The sequence below is a fragment of the Scyliorhinus canicula genome, chromosome 3, assembly GCF_902713615.1.
Source record: "Scyliorhinus canicula chromosome 3, sScyCan1.1, whole genome shotgun sequence".
Lineage (NCBI taxonomy): Eukaryota > Metazoa > Chordata > Chondrichthyes > Carcharhiniformes > Scyliorhinidae > Scyliorhinus > Scyliorhinus canicula.
The window spans coordinates 44,226,479-44,242,632 of record NC_052148.1 but is presented as its reverse complement, the minus strand read 5'-3'; the positions used below and the strand labels follow the sequence as shown (position 1 = coordinate 44,242,632).

Genomic DNA, 16,154 nt, shown 5'->3' with positions numbered 1-16,154 from the left:
TGTTACATCTGTCTGTAGTCCTGGTGTATGTGCAGATGTACAGATCACTACATCCCCCCCCCCCCCCCCCCCCCGCCCCCCTTTTATTTGACATGTTTTCTAGCCCTGGCCTCAAGAAAACTGTACATAACAAGTGATGAGAATATGCAAATCTGCCCACTTTGAAAATTATAAAAGTAATACAGAAACCATTACCTGTGTTGTGAGTCCATTGTGAAAAATGTCCATATTCGTCTTGTGCGTGTGTTGAAGTGTCGTTACAAATCTAGCGGTCAGGTGCCTTACGGCTTCTGCTGGAGCGTCTTAACAGTGGTAGTAAGGATGATGGTTTGATGTCATCAATAGTACTGTCTGGCGTTGTGTGGCGAGGAACGTCCTGTGGACAAATGGACTCGGTCAAGTCCAGTGTGGGAAACACCGGCATTGTAGGTCGAATCACTAACAGATCCTGGCGGTTCGGGGAAAAAGTACATCCACTGACGATTTGACAATGTAGGACCGTGGTGCCTCCTGCCTGATCACCGTGGCTGACTCAGTCCATCCACCTTCTCGCTCGCTGATTCTGATGGTGTCACCTATTGTCAATGGCTTGAGTGGGATTGCATGTTGATCGTAGTATCGTTTTTGTTTGGAGCATAGTGCCCGCATGTCGTCGAGACCCGGTGCGTTGTCGGGGTCTCGGAATTGCTTTGCCGGTAGGGTTGTCCGGATGTCTCTGCCGAAGACCATTTGCGCTGGCGACAGTCCTGAGCTCAATGGGGTTGCTCGGTACAATAACAGAGCTAGGTTGATGTCGGAACGTGACTCCGCTGCCTTGCTGATGAGTCATTTGATGATGTGGTCACCTTTTTCCCCTGTTCCATTTGATTGTGGGTAGCGATTCTGTGTCGCACTGTTGTCTAGCCTGGACTTTTCCCTGTGTTTGTGGTATTGATTCTGTATGTCAGCGTTCATGAAAGCTGTTTTGCTTGTTTGTTCTGGAGCAGATGTGAATTCATGAGATTCTTTATCACGCCATGGCATGTTTGTAGTCTTGTCATTGTTTTTCAGTGTGCTGTGGCATTGTCCTTCACGTGCAGAGTTGGACCATGTTGTACAGGTCGTTGTTTCATTGTCGTGCTTGTTATCGCTTTTCTTCTTGTTCTTTTTCCTGTCGTGCTTGTTGTTTCTTGTTGCTGCTGTTGTTCTTGTTTCTGCTGTGCTTCTTGTGGTTTTTGTTCTTGTTGCGCTCAATGAGTGTGCCATGTTAATGATTTGAGTCATTTCACAGTTATTGGTGTCTGTCCTTTGTGGCATCTGCTACATTGAGCATTTCTTCTTGAGAATTGTGAGAATGACCAGATGTTGCATTGATGTTGGTGACATCAGTCATTTGTGGTGGATTTGATTCCTCTTCTTCGCTTACTTGGTACTCCTCTTCTAGAGTCATTTCTGGTTCACTTGAATCATCGTTGATTTTTAGGTGCTCCTCGTTTGGAGTAATTTCATTTGAATCATCTGTGATCTCTTTGTGTTCCTTTTCTGGAGTCAAAATCTTCAAGATTTCTATTGACGTGGTCTCTCTGGACTCGGGTGGCCGTCCTCTGATTATGGAGTGCTTCTGTGCAGACGAGCTGAGATATGTCAGTCTCGCTGTGATCCTGCACATCCTGTATGGGAATTGTGATTTCAATGTCACTTGTCTCACATACAGTGGGTAGACATCCAGTGTCGTCTTCTGGTGGCTCAAATAAGCTTGATAGATCTTCATGGTCTTGTACATACATGGCGTTCGCTATGGAGTGTTTGCTTGCTTCGATTTTTGAGTCTGTCACCGAGCTGTCTGTGGAGGCTTGCGTCACTCTTTGTGGAGGCTTGCATCACTCTTTGTAGAGGCTTGCGTCGCTGTTTGTGGAGGCTTGCGTCGCACTCTTTGTGGAGGCTTGCGTCACTCTTTGTGGAGTCCTTTGTTGCTCTCTCTGTGGAGTTTGTCATCGCTCTCTTCGTGGAGTCGTGCAGTGTTCTCGCTGTAGAGTCGATCTGTGCTTTCTCAATGGAGTCGTTCTGTGCTCTCTGTGTGGCGTCATCTTTGTCTTGGGTATTGCTGTCATCCAATGTATCGACGATCTGCCATGGCATCATGGTATTGGATTCATCTACCATGAGAAGAGACGTATTGAGCTGTTCAACCGTGTTGCTGATGCTGTGATCAGGATCTCCGAATAACTCAGCCATGTCTGAACAGTATTGTGTGTATTGTTTGATAGACAAATCATCGCTTTTTGTTTCGGAGTTGTGATCGTTCTCTTCATGTTCAATGAACAAATCATCTTCTTGCGTGGAGGCTGGGACCCTTCGCGGTGCGTGGACCACTCTTTGTTTCTTGGTGTCAGGCCGCAGCATAATCCTGCACTCACGAGTCGGGATGCCATGTATGCTGGGCTGAAGATTCCCCATTCCGAAGAACTCGTCGTCGGGGTCTTCACGGTACCACACCTCTAGTTGCAGTTCAGATTTGGTACTGGGGTAGCCATCTCCTAAGATAAAATCTTCGTCTGAGTCGTAGTCTACAAAGACCATATCATCTTCTAGGGCGGTGCTAACTGCTTGTTCCAGGGTGTTTTGAAAGTTATTTTCAACTGCTGGTGTATGTTCGGGCATTGTTCTGTCTTTTGAGGCAAGAAAATTGGGTTTTGCAGCTTTAAATTTATTTTTGTTCGTTTTCGTGCATTTCCCTTTTAAGTTGGTGTGGCCCTGGTCCTCTGACGCTCGTGATGTCATGCGTAGGACTCGATTGCCCATGTGCAAATCGAGTTTCCTGTACTGTGCGCTCTTTTTGCAACTGCGCATATGCGGCTCCTTTCTCAAGATGGCTGTCGCGCAGAACCTGTCTTTCTCCGATTCAACCCTGCCTCCGCCTCGTGGTGAGTGTTTGCACCATTTTTACCAATTTTGGTTTCTAAATTATGATTCTGTGTTTGTAGAGACTCAAAGTACTGATTTTGTTTTTGTTCATAAGCAAGGCATTTTTGTATAGCGATTTCTAGAGTTAGATACTTATTTTGTGAAAGTTCTTCCCTCAAATGTTTATCAGATAGTCCAGAAATTAATTGATGCATTATCACAGTGTCCCTAAAATCAGCATAATCACAGCCTTGTGGTATTAACTTATAAAATCAGGGATGGGCCCTCCATTTCTCTGACAAGAGTTAAATCTTTCCAGCATCTCACCAGATTGACTGTTACAGCGTTCAGCAAATTTTTTGAGTAAAACGTCTACTTTGGTGTTGTCCTCACCTTCTAAGTAATTAAAGCAATTATAGATTTCTCTAGCTTCATGCCCTCTTGTTGAGAGTAGTAGGGCTATTTTCATTGCATCAGAGGCAGTGCTTAAATCAATAGCTGTGATAAATATTTGGAACATCTGTTCAAACATTTTCCAGTTATAACTTAAATTACCCGTTGTTTCCAGCTGCCATGGAGTTCCAACAAGTTCAGTTAGTCATCGAGGATCCATTTGCTGCAAAATCTTCCACAGTTGAATATCCGGTTTAAGTTTTTCTTCTCTTGCTGGTGTCTAGCTAGCTTTCTGAAATCACTCCTGGTATCATATGTTATTCTCTAAGTCTGAATAAAGATTGTAGACTTCTAGTTAACACAAATACTTTATTCAATGGGTTTGTTCTGTTTCCAGAGCTTAACCAGATATAATACAGTCAAGAGGTATGACCAGTGAAGCTAAGGTAAGCTGCCTATGCTGAGCTGTCTCTGTCTGCTGCTGCTCACTAGCCCTGTGCTTCTGAAAGAGGCGGATCCTCCCTTGGGTTGGACCCTTTATACCCGTCTCTGATGCTGCTCTCTGGTGATGCTGTGGCTGTTACATCTGTCTGTAGTCCCTGGTGTACGTGCAGATGTATGTACAGATGTACAGATCACTACACAGACATCCTCCAAAGTGGTTGCTTGCAGCGCCATTTTGTTCCAAGTCGCCACATGTGGCTTGTTGTAGCCAGCCTAATGGCCACTATCTTTCTTCACCGATCTCTCCCTTATGATATCTTCTCTTCCCTCCCCCCCTCCTCCAGCTCTTTCCCCTTGCGAGGGCGCATTGCGACCTCTCCTGCATGAGTCCCGGTGCTAGCTACCTCGCTAGTGCGGTGGCCCCCCTCCCGGGCCTTGTTGCTTTTCCTATTGTTTCCCTATCACTGGGCTCCCTGTCTGCCATTCCCCTCATCTTCCCCTGTGCTTTGCTGTTCTTGCTTGCCCTTCCCTCTCTTGCTGCTCCCCTCTTCAAAACGAGACAGTGTCCTCCCACATAAAGCGGTCACTGTGGCAATGGTCCACTGTTGGCTGGACAGAACGTAAAGGGAAAAAAAACTTTTTTTTAACATTGTAAGAGTCTCATTCTGCAGGCTCTTCATCGCTGCCTCTGCTGCTGCTTCTCCAGGCCGCTGTCTGCGACAAACGTGTCAGCGTCAGCAAGGTCCGTGAAAAAGTGCTCCCAGCCTTGGTACATGAGTCCGAGCTTGGCTGGGTACAACATTCCGAATCTAACGCCGTTTCTGTACAGCACAGCTTTTGCTTTGTTAAATTCATCTTGCCGCTTGGCCAGGTCAGCCCCAATGTCCTGAGAAATCCAGATCTTGTGACGTTCCCAGCTACAGTTTTTGGACTGCCTGGCCCAGCGCAGGATTCTATCCCGGTCCTGGTACCGGTGCATCTTTGCAATCTTCGGCTGTTCCCCGGTTTGGAGCTTTGGTCGGAGGGGTCGGTGTACTGTTGATTTCTGGTGGGTTGGGGAAGCTATCTCTTCCGACCAAGCCACATAGTCTGTGGGGTTCCTACCTTCAGTATCTCCTCCAGTGGGCCCACGATTCGCAGGTTCTGCCACCTTGACTGATTCTTCTGGTCCTCGGCCTTTCCTCTCAGGTTGCCTTGTGTCGTGACCAGCCTTGCCGCCTCCTTTTCCAGGGCGACAATCTGGTTGCCCTGGCCAGTTGTGGCCCTTTCCAGATCTTTAATCGTTGCTTCCTGGGCTTTTTAGCTTTGTCCAGGGCCACCTGCATGGTCGCCAGAGCTTTGGCCACCGCAGCTCGTATGTCCAATCTTGTTTCTTCTCGATTTTCCCTCCACTCTCTTGAGAGAAACATCCTCCACCCATCACCTGGTATGGTGGGGCTTCACGTATGGTGAGTCGGTCCCTCTCGCTCTGGTGAAGTTCGGGTTTTGCTGCCTCATGCGTCGGCTGTTTCAGTCATTTGCTGTTAGTCCAGACTTTTTCCACTTCTGGTCTCCACTCATCCTCTGGACTGGCTGTTGTTTGGCATCCTTTCCTCCTCCTGTTGTGATAGTGGTGTGGGGATGTTTGCGGGTGTTGTTCGGGCAAAATGTGCCTATGTTCAGGTTCGCGGGAGGAGAGCCACCTGATGTCCGACTTCTCAGCATATCCCAGTCACCAGAAGTCCGCAGCTTGCATTTTTAATGTAGAAAAACATCTTGAGGTACTTCAGACTGAAATCCGAAAATAACCAACACCATGACCAAGAAAGCAATATTAACGGGATGACTAAATATTTGGTTGTGGTTGTGGGAAACTATACAGGGCATTGATGAGACAAAGTCTTATACTTTGTGTAGATTAATAATATTTATTAATGATCTTTTATTGTCACAAATATGAAGTTACTGTGAAAAGCCCCTAATCGCCACATTCCGGTGCGTTTGGGTAAAGTAGTACGGGAATTGAACCCGCGCTGCTGGCCTTGTTCTGCATCACAAACCAGCTGTCAAGCACACTGAGCAAATGGGTTGTGGGTGGTTCGGTATACTGAAACCAGAAATTAGTTGTTTTACGAGAAAAGGTTATGATGTGGAGATGCTGGTGTTGGACTGGGGTGAGCACAGTAAGTAGTCTTACAACACCAGGTTAAAATCCACAGGTTTGTTTCAAATCACTAGCTTCGGAGCACTGCTCCTTCCTCACGTGAAAAATATAAGCAGGTTGTGGGAAATTGTTAAGGAGGGAATTCCGGAACAAGGGCTTCAACAGCTGATGTCATGACTGCCATTGGTAGTGAGTGGAAGATCGACAGAGGCCAGAGTTGGAATGCAATGTTCTTGTCTGCTTGAGCCTCCACTCGTTTGCTGCTGCAACCTTCGCATCTTTGTTAGAACTAGCCTTAATTTCCAATGCTTTCCAGACTGCCATTCCCCCCCCCCCCCCCCCCCCCCGGATCCATAAACTTGAACTCATCCAGGGTAGCACAGTGGTTAGCAGTGCTGCTTCGCAGCGTCAGGAACCCGGGTTCAATTCTAACCGTGGGTTGCTGTAGAGTTGGCACATTCTCCCCGTCTCTGCGTGGGTTTCCTCCGGGTGCTCCAATTTCCTCCCACAGTCCAAAGATGTGCAAGTTAGGTGGAGCTATCGGGATAGGGTAGAGAAGTGAGCCTAGGTGGGGTGCTTTTTCAGAGCGTTGGTGCAAACCTGTTTAGCTCACTGGGCTAAATCGCTGGCTTTTAAAGCAGACCAAGCAGGCCAGCAGCACGGTTCGATTCCCGTAACAGCCTCCCCGAATAGGTGCCGGAATGTGGCGACTAGGGGCTTTTCACAGTAACTTCATTTGAAGCCTACTCGTGACAATAAGCGATTTTCAAACCTGATGGGCTAAATAGTATCCTGCACTGTAGGAATTCTATGATTCTAATTACTGTCTACATTCTGAATTGCACCAAGTCCTATTTACCTGTCACTCCATGCACATTGATCTATAATGGTTCCCACTCCAGTGACAGCATGATTTTAAAATTCTCACCATTGTCTTCAAGTCACTCCATGGAATGGCCCATCCCCATCTTGGAACTTTCACCAGCTCTATCGCCTTCTGAGATCTGTGGGCATTGCTGGTTTTAATCACAAAATAATAGGTGATGTGCGTTAAGTTGCCTCGGTGCTCCACATGAAAACATACGTAGAAAATAGAAGCAGGAGGAAGTCATTCGGCCCTTCAAGACTGCTCCATTATTCATTATGATCATGGCTGATCAAGTTCAATACCCTGATCCTGCCTTCCCCCTCCATATCCCTTGATCCCTTCAGCCCCAAGAGCTATTCCTGATTCCTTCTTGAAATTACACAATGTCTTGGCCTCAACTACTTTCTGTGGCAGTGAATTCCACAGATTGACCACTCTCTTGGTGAAGAAATTTCTCACCTGTCCTAAAGTTTACCCCTTATCCGCAAACTATGACCCCTAGTTCTGGAGTCCCCCGCTATCGAGAACATTCTTTCTGATTCTACCCTGACTAATCCTGTAAGAATTTGTAAGTTTCTATGAGGTCCCCCCTCACTCTTCTAAACTCCAATGAATATAATCCTAACCGATTTAAGTCTCTCCTCCTATGACAGTCCCATCATCCCAGGAACAGCCTGGTAAACTTTGCTGCACTCCCTCCATAGCAAGAACATCCTTCCTCAGATAAGGACACCAAAACTGCACACAGTGCTCCAAGTGTGACCACCCCAGTGCCCCATACATTTTCAGTAAAACATCCTAGACTCGAATCCTCTCCCTATAAAGGCCAACAAACCATTTGCCTTCTTTACTGCCTGCTGTACCTACATACTTGCATTCAGTGACTGATGCAAGAGGACTCCAAGGTCTCGTTGAGTATCCACCTCTCAATTTACACCTATTCAAATAATAATCTGCCTTCCTATTTTTGCTACTGAAGCAGATCTCACATTTATCTGCATCTTATTGCACCTGATGTGCAGATGCCCACTCACCCTCAGCCTGTCCAAATCTCCTGAAGCATCTCTGCATCTTCCTCGCAGCTCACCTTCCCACCCAACTTTGTATCATCTGCAAATCTGGAGATAATAGATTTAGTTTCTTCATCCCAATCAACAGTTGGGGTCCGAGCACAAATCCTTGCAGTATGTCATTAGTCACTACCTGCCAATTGGAAAAAGACCCATTTCTTCCAACGTTTTGCTTCCTATCTGCTATTCAGCTTTCCATCCATCTCGACACTACCTGCAACCTTTAACTTAGTAACCTATTATGTGAGACCTTTTCAAAAGCCTTCTGAAAGTCTAAATAAACTACATTTACCGGTTTTCCCTGGTCAACTCTACTAATTACATCTTTAAAGAATTCCTGATTTTTCAAGCGTGAAATGAAATGAAAATTACTTGTCACAAGTAAGCTTCGAATGAAGTTACTGGGCATGATTTCCCTTTCATAAATCCATGCCGACTTTGTCTGATCACACCACTGCTTTCCAAATGCTGTGCTATGAAATCATTGATAATGGACTCTAGCAACTTCCCTACTACCGATGTTAGGCTCACTGGTCTAGTTGTTTTCTCTTCCCTTATTAAAAGCGGACTTGTTAGCTACCCTCCAATCTGCAGGAACCACTCCAGAGTCCAAAGAATTTTGGAAAATGGCCACCAATGGATCTACTATTTCTCGGACAACTTCCTTCAGTACTCTGGGATGAAGATTATTAGGCCCTGGAGATTTAATTTAATCCATCAATCCCATTAATTTACCCCAAACCATTTTTCACTGAAACTTCTTTACTAATTTCCTTCAACTCTGCACTGAAACTTGTGTTTCTCAGAACTTCCAAGGCCTTATGCAGCTGCAGTAAGGCACCCTTGCACCTGTACTCAAATCCTCTGGTAATGAAGGTCAGCATATCATTTGCATTCCTGATTGGTGTATTTGCATACTTGCTTTCAGTGACTGATGTACTAGGACAACCAGGTCCCTCTGTACATCAACATTTCCCAATCTATCATCATTTAATTAATACTCTGCCCTTCTGTTTCTCTATCCGAAGTGCATAACTTCACATTTATCCGTATTATACTGCATCTGCCAAATAGTTGTCCATTCAACTTGTCTAAATCACCTTGAAGCCTTTTAACATCCTCCTCGCCTTCCCACCAAGTTTTGTTTCATCAGCAAACTTGGAAATATTACTTTTGGTATCCTCAGCTAAATCATTAATGTATATTATGAATAGCTGGGACCCAAGTACTGATCCTTGCGTGACCCCACCAGTTACTTGCCACTTCCAAAAAGACCCATTAGTTCCTAGTCTGTTAACCAATTCTCAATCCATACCGATATACCACCCCAATCCCATGTGCTTTAATTGTGCACACTAACCTCTTATGTGGGAATAACACACGCAGACACGGGGAGAACATGCAGTGACCTGAGCCGGGAATTGAACGTGTGACCGTGGCGTTGTGAAGCAATAGTGCGAACCACTGTGCTACCGCGATGGTGGATTCCTTATTTTTTCTCTTTGGTGTTTGCATTTAAAATGTTGAGGGTTGGTGAGATAAAGGGATTGTTGGCCTGGGGATTGCCATTGCATTTGTTACTGTTGATTATTTGTTGGTGGGTATAGATTTGGATGAAAATTTTAAAAATAAAAATATATATGGTTAGCTCCAGGGTCCCAGGTTTGATTCCCGGCTGGGTCACTGTCTGTGCGGAGTCTGCATGTCCTCCCCGTGTGTGCGTGGGTTTCCTCCGGGTGCTCCGGTTTCCTCCCACAGTTCAAAGATGTGCGGGTTAGGTGGATTGGCCATGCTAAATTGCCCGTAGTGTCCTAAAAAGTAAGGTTAAGGGGGGGGTTGTTGGGTTACGGGTATAGGGTGGATACGTGGGTTTGAGTAGGGTGATCGTGGCTCGGCACAACATCAAGGGCCGAAGGGCCTGTTCTATGTTCTAAAACATGGTTTTGTGAGAGGGAAATAATGTTTAATTAATTTATTGGTGTTCTTTGTATGTGTGGATAGATGGGAACAAGTGGATGAACTATCCAGATTTCCAGAAGGCTGGAACAATTATGTAATTCAATAAGGTGCTACCTCAAAGAAAATAAAAGCTGATGGTGTTGGGAACATATGTAATCAACAGGAAACAGTTGGCATAACTGGGTAATTTTCTGGTTGGCAGGATGCAAGAGTGTTGTGCCATAAGTACGAGGGCCTCAATGTTTTACAATTGGCATGAATAATTTGCCTAAAGGGACCTAAACTAGGACTGCTAAATTTGCTGATGATAGGAAAGTAAATTGTGAAGAGGACAAAATGTGCAAGGGTACAGAAAAAAGGCAGGGGAATGGCTTTAAGTCATCATGCTCATTTTAAAAGCCATTGCAGCCCTGGTGGACCATTCACTGTAAGAATTCTGTAATGAGGCTACAACAGGAGATTGATAAGTTGTGGGCAAAAACCTGACAACTGGGGTATAATATGGGAAATTGTCCACTTTGGGAGAAAGAATAAAAAGCACATTATGTAAATGTTGACAGATTGCAGAGCTCAGATGCAGAGGGATTAGGGTTTACTTAACTAATACCAGGAATGGATGTGTTGTCTTATGGGGACAAATTGGGCTTGTATCTGCTGGAGTTATGAGTTAGAGGTGACTTGATCGAAACCTTTAAGAGCCCAAGGGGTCTTGACAGGGTGGATGTGGAAAGGATGTTTCCTCTTATGGGATTATTGTGGACTGGGAAGGGGTTGTACCTGCATACTAACTTTTTGTGACTGATGCATGAGAACACAAGTAGGTACAGCAAGTAGTCAAGGTGACAAATGGAACACAGTCCTTTATTACAAGAGGAATCAAACATAAAAGGATTTTATGCTCGTTATACAGGGCATTGATGAGACAAAGTCTTATACTTTGTGTAGATTAAAAGATCATTAATAAATATTATTATTGTCACAAATATGAAGTTACTGTGAAAAGCCCCTAATCGCCACATTCCGGTGCGTTTGGGTAAACTAGTACGGGAATTGAACCCGCGCTGCTGGCCTTGTTCTGCATCACAAACCAGCTGTCGAGCACACGGGTTGTGGGTGGTTCAGTATACTGAAACCAGAAATTAGTTGTTTTACGAGAAAAGGTTATGATGTGGAGATGCTGGTGTTGGACTGGGGTGAGCACAGTAAATAGTCTTACAACACCAGGTTAAAATCCACAGGTTTGTTTCAAATCACTAGCTTCGGAGCACCACTCCTTCCTCACGTGAATGGGTTGGACACTGATTCAAACAAGTGGGAACATGAACCATCAAAACTCACGTGAGAAGCATAAATCAACAAACAGACAACTTTAACAGGTTTTATAATTTATGGTGAACTTTTAAATCATAAATGCAAGTGTATTAAAATCCTGGTATGTTAATTAAGTGCCAATACAGGCCAGATATATACAAAATAGACAATGATTTGTTCAAGAAGTTCTCTCAGGCTGGGATACTCTGCTTCAGGCACTTGCAGGTCTTTGCAATGATCGCTAAGGCTGTTTCAAGAGGCGAATATGTACGGTCTTCCAATCATCCAAAACCGACTGAGGGAAGGCCTGGCCAATGGTGTTGGTCCTCCAATCGGCTTTAAAACCTAGTTCGGAACGATGAAGATAAAACAATACCCTCGTAATCAGCTTGAAATGAGCAGAATCACCTCTATTATCCCATTATATAAAATGAATTTCTGTAGCATCCTTTTCAAAGATTTCCCTTTCACTGATTAATGCTAGCACGTTAGACCTACGGTTACAAACCTTCCACATCCTTACTCAAATGGCTATTCTTTGTTTTGAGTTCAATATTCACTGGTTATTTGATCACGTTCACGGGTGAGATTTAACAGCAAAGGTTGATGCCCAATTTCCGCTACCAGGGATTGGCACAAGTGGGACCGGAAAATTTGGCCAGCCTTTGAGACACATCCCAGAAAATAATGTGCACCACCAGCAATGCTGTTGCACTAATCAGATACTAGTGTCTAACTGAAGCAGTGAGAATCATGGAGAAACGGTCAGTTTGTTGTAGCATATCAGCGGGCAATTTTCAGACATGCTCCATCTTTTTTGGTCAATGAGGGTAGAAGCAAAAGGAGAAAAATCTCATTACGTGGCATATACAATTAACATTGGATTATAAAGAAGCATTTTCTCAAGATAAAATATAAAAATACTTACCAGAAGACTCATTTACAGGGAGGCGTGCCTTGACAGCAAATATTGGTGTTCCAGCTATTCATGGTTCCAATGTTTTCTACTTACGACACTGTGGGAAAGGGGCACAATTACAACACAATACTGAACATATAACATTTCAACTCGCAGTGCTCTGAAGAAAACATTTTCAACACTTTAGGCCAATGTTATTTAAGCAGGTTGTAGGAGTTTCTAGAGCAGTTAACTCCCAATCTTGATCATGGACGAAATACCTCACTAAAAAAGTGTTCAATATCCAAAGTCTGCAAAAGGCGGCCATGTTTACAATTACAGAATATTACAAAAACATAAATCACGAGGAATGAATGGAAAAGGGAGAATTTAATTCTCTTTCCAATCCATTTTATAGCCAGTGGGTTTTTGTAATTCATTAAATAACAATACTAATCTTTATTAGTGTCACAAGTAGGCTTACATTAACACTGCGATAAAGTGACTGTGAAAATCCCCTAGTCACCACACTCCAGTGCCTGCTCAGGTACAGAGGGAGAATTCAGAATGTTCAATTCAACTAATAAGCACGAGTTTTGGGACGAGTGGTATGAAACCGGAGCACCCAGAGGAAAGCCACACAGACACAGGGAGAACATGCAGACACTGCACAGTGACACAAGCCAGGAATTGAACCCTGGTGCCGTGAAGCAACAGTGCTAACCACTGTGCTACCGTGCCGCTCTATAAAGTTAATCTCAGAAGTGGGATTTGAACCCACACCTCCAGTGGAGACCAAAGCACCCGACACTCAATGGGAAGGATGAAATCCTGGAGTCTGGCGCCTTAGACCACTCGGACATCCTGACAAGTCCCGGCTGAGGAAGCCGAGTTGAATTGTACATGGCAAGTATACAAATGGCCGTTTTCATAACCCAGCTAGGTATAGTGTGAAAACTTGCATTGATCGTTCCACTGTACTGAACGAGTTTATGAAATTAGAACCACCCTTAAAAAATGCTAGAAGTAGAAGCCAAAATATTGTGATATGTAGTGAATTATGAAAAGTCCTCCTGTTAAGTTAAATCTGACAATTGACAAGCTAGATACAGCCCGTACCAGCCTCCCCGGACAGGCGCCGGAATGTGGCGACTAGGGGCTTTTCACAGTAACTTCATTGAAGCCTACTCGTGACAATAAGCGATTTTCATTTTTTTTCTAATTTGAAAAACCTATTATTTTTGTCTGTAGCATATTATTATCCTCCATGTTCACAAGTCGGAGCACAGAGGCCCATGAGCTACATGTTTACTATCAGCAGCCATTTCAGAGTGTAGACTATCACAGAGAGAATACACAGAAATGTACATGACTGCATTTCAGAATTTTAATCCATCCAGTATCAACTTACATCTCTCACTACCAACAGTTTATAATTTCCATTACAGTACATTGCACTGTCAGAACTTACTTTCCTGGTTGCCCACTGGAAACCTGCCACAATACCGTCCGTTATTTTGTTCAGGTATTGGACTTCTTTGGTAACAAAAGCACCAGGTTTTGAATGCCGTAGAAACATCCCACTCCTATTTCTCAGCAGGTACCTGGCACGTTGCTTCGACCCCTGATAAATGGACTCATTCCCCTCGTGAATGTTTTTTTGTGGGGGAGTGAACATTCATGCACATGGTTCTGTGCTTTTGGAGAGTCAGGTTTTTTACTGACCGACTCACATTGAGACACAACCTGGTCAGATTTCTGTCGAGAGAAAATTTTAAAATGTCAGAATACATCATAGATAAATGACCTAGATTCATCAGATAACACTTAAAACAGAAACTAAATGTTTATGTTTATCCTAGTCTCAAATATATTCAATAATCAAACAATCCTATGGGTTTGAGAATTCCAAAGATTCATGACTGAGTGAAGAAATTTCTCATCACTGCCCTGTATGAATGGCCCCTTATCCTGAAACTGGGCCCCCCTTTGCTAGGTTCCCCACTGCCAAGGCCACAGCTGAAGTAGTGTTGGGCCTCACGGTAGCATGGTGGTTAGCATCAATGCTCCACAGCTCCAGGGTCCCAGGTTCGATTCCCGGCTGGGTCACTGTCTGTGTGAAGTCTGCACGTCCTCCCCGTGTGCGCGTGGGTTTCCTCCGGGTGCTCCGGTTTCCTCCCACAGTCCAAAGATGTGCGGGTTAGGTGGATTGGCCATGCTAAATTGCCCATAGTGTAAGGTTAATGGGGGGATTGTTGGGTTACGGGTTACGTGGGTTTAAGTGGGGTGATCATTGTTCGGCACAACATCGAGGGCCGAAGGGCCTGTTCTGTGCTGTTCTATGTTCTATGTACTGGTCACCATATTACAGGAAGGACAAATTGCTCTGGAGAGTGCAGAAGAGGTTAACAAGAATGTCGCCAGGGATAGAAAAGTGTAGCTACGAGGCGAGATTTGGATTATTTTCCTTGGAACAAAGAAGGCTGAGGGGTGACTTAATTGAAGTGTACAAAAGTATGAGGGAAGAGATAGAGTGGACAAGATAAAATTGTTTCCCTTGGTGGAGAATTCTAGAACCATAGGACATAAATTCAATATAAGTGGCAGAAGGTGTGGAGGGGACACAAGGAAGAACGTTTTTTTGTTACGCAGAGGGCAATGGTTGTTTCAAATTCACCACCCACTTTGGTGGTGAAAGCAGAGACCCCTAAACTCTTCTAAAAAGAACCTGGATCTGCACCCTTAACTGCTGTAAATTACAGCCCGGGTGCAGGAATGTAGAACTAGGAAGGGCTAGCACTGACAAGATGGGCCAAATGGCCTCCTTCTGCACTGAAAGTTTTCAATGGTTCGAAAAGGGAAATTAATTGGTTAACAATTGTTGCTGCCAGCCAGTCGGAAATGTAATGAAGAGATTTGGCAAGGGGGAGGGAGGAGGCAGGATCCTTTATGGGGCAGGGGTGGGTGATTTGACATGGCAGCCCCGTCGCAAATTAAAAACAACTCCAAATTTACTGTTCTTTTTAAATTGAGAGGAAAAAATGTTGAACTTCAACCAGCAGTTGGCACTGTTGCTTCACCATGTCAGGGACCTGGGTTCGATTCCCGGCTTGGGTCACTTGTCTGTGTGGAGTCTGCAAGTTCTCCCCGTGTCTGCGTGGGTTTCCTCCCACAAGTCCTGAAAGATGTGCTTGTTAGGCGAATTGGACATTCTGAATGTTTCCTGTGTACCTGAACAGGCGCCAGAATGTGGTGACTAGGGGTACACAGTAACTTCATTGCAGTGTTAATGTAAGCCTACTTGTGACACTAATAAAGATGACTAAACCTAAAGCCCACAAGTAAAAATTAACACCACTGCATTGTAACTTTAGTGAGGGATAAAAGCACATGACTGCGGATGCTGGAATCTGAAACAGAAAATGCTGATTAATGTGAGGCAGCATGTGTGTGGGGAGCTCCTGTACACAGACCTGCTGGCACTCGCCAGCATTTTCTCTCACTTTAAGGGAGGCGAGTGTAACACGCGGTAGGAAAACAGACGGGGATATTTTTTTTAACTTCCCCAATCCCTTGAAAACTTCAAACTGTGTTTGAAAACTGTCCCGATACTGACCTTTTAAAAAGAAACCCCGTTAGTAACTCCCCGCACAGCAGTTTGAGAATGTTAACCCCCCCCCAATCATCGACCCAACCTGTTTCTAAATCGAACGACATCCATTAACCCCCATTCATGGAGCTGGAAATACAGGTATGTGGAGGTAGCTGAGACTCCGCTCAATCTCTCCCCGCTGTGATCGCCAGATAACAACTCACCGTGCGTGCGGATTCCGCTGGATTAAAGATCTCGGTGAGAGCACGGCCATCATGACGTCCCGGCAAAGGAGAGAGGAAGAGGCGGAAAAGGGCGAGCGTGCCCGCGCACGTCCCTGACCCGCCCAGTGCCCGCGCACGTCCCTGACCCGCGCCGCGCACGTCCCTGACCCGCGCCGCGCACGTCCCTGACTCGCGCCGCGCACGTCCCTGACCCGCCCCGTGCCCGCGCACGTCCCTGACCCGCCCCGCGCACGGCGCTCACCAGCAGTCAGGCTCCCTCCCTGCCAATTCCAATGATCCCTTCATCAAACATTCTGTCAGCCTCCACAGAGTGGATTCCTCGCACCCCCCCCCCCCCCCCCCAAGGCT

The 16,154-nt window shown here is 45.2% G+C and overlaps 1 long non-coding RNA gene and 1 other non-coding gene across 3 annotated transcripts; both read right to left on the bottom strand.

Moving 5' to 3' along the window:
• Positions 1-11,124: 11,124 nt before the first annotated feature.
• LOC119962622 lies at positions 11,125-15,897 on the bottom strand. Of its 2 annotated transcripts, none has more exons than XR_005459918.1 (4): positions 15,786-15,897; positions 13,441-13,727; positions 12,000-12,087; positions 11,125-11,416 (listed from the first exon to the last, which is right to left on the bottom strand). It is a non-coding gene; the product is annotated as an uncharacterized LOC119962622 (long non-coding RNA). The 2 variants fall into 2 exon arrangements; XR_005459919.1 differs by lacking the exon at positions 15,786-15,897 and adding an exon at positions 15,586-15,767.
• On the bottom strand, positions 13,209-13,346 carry LOC119963957. The gene has a single exon (XR_005460214.1). It is a non-coding gene; the product is annotated as a small nucleolar RNA SNORA5 (small nucleolar RNA).
• Positions 15,898-16,154: the final 257 nt, after the last annotated feature.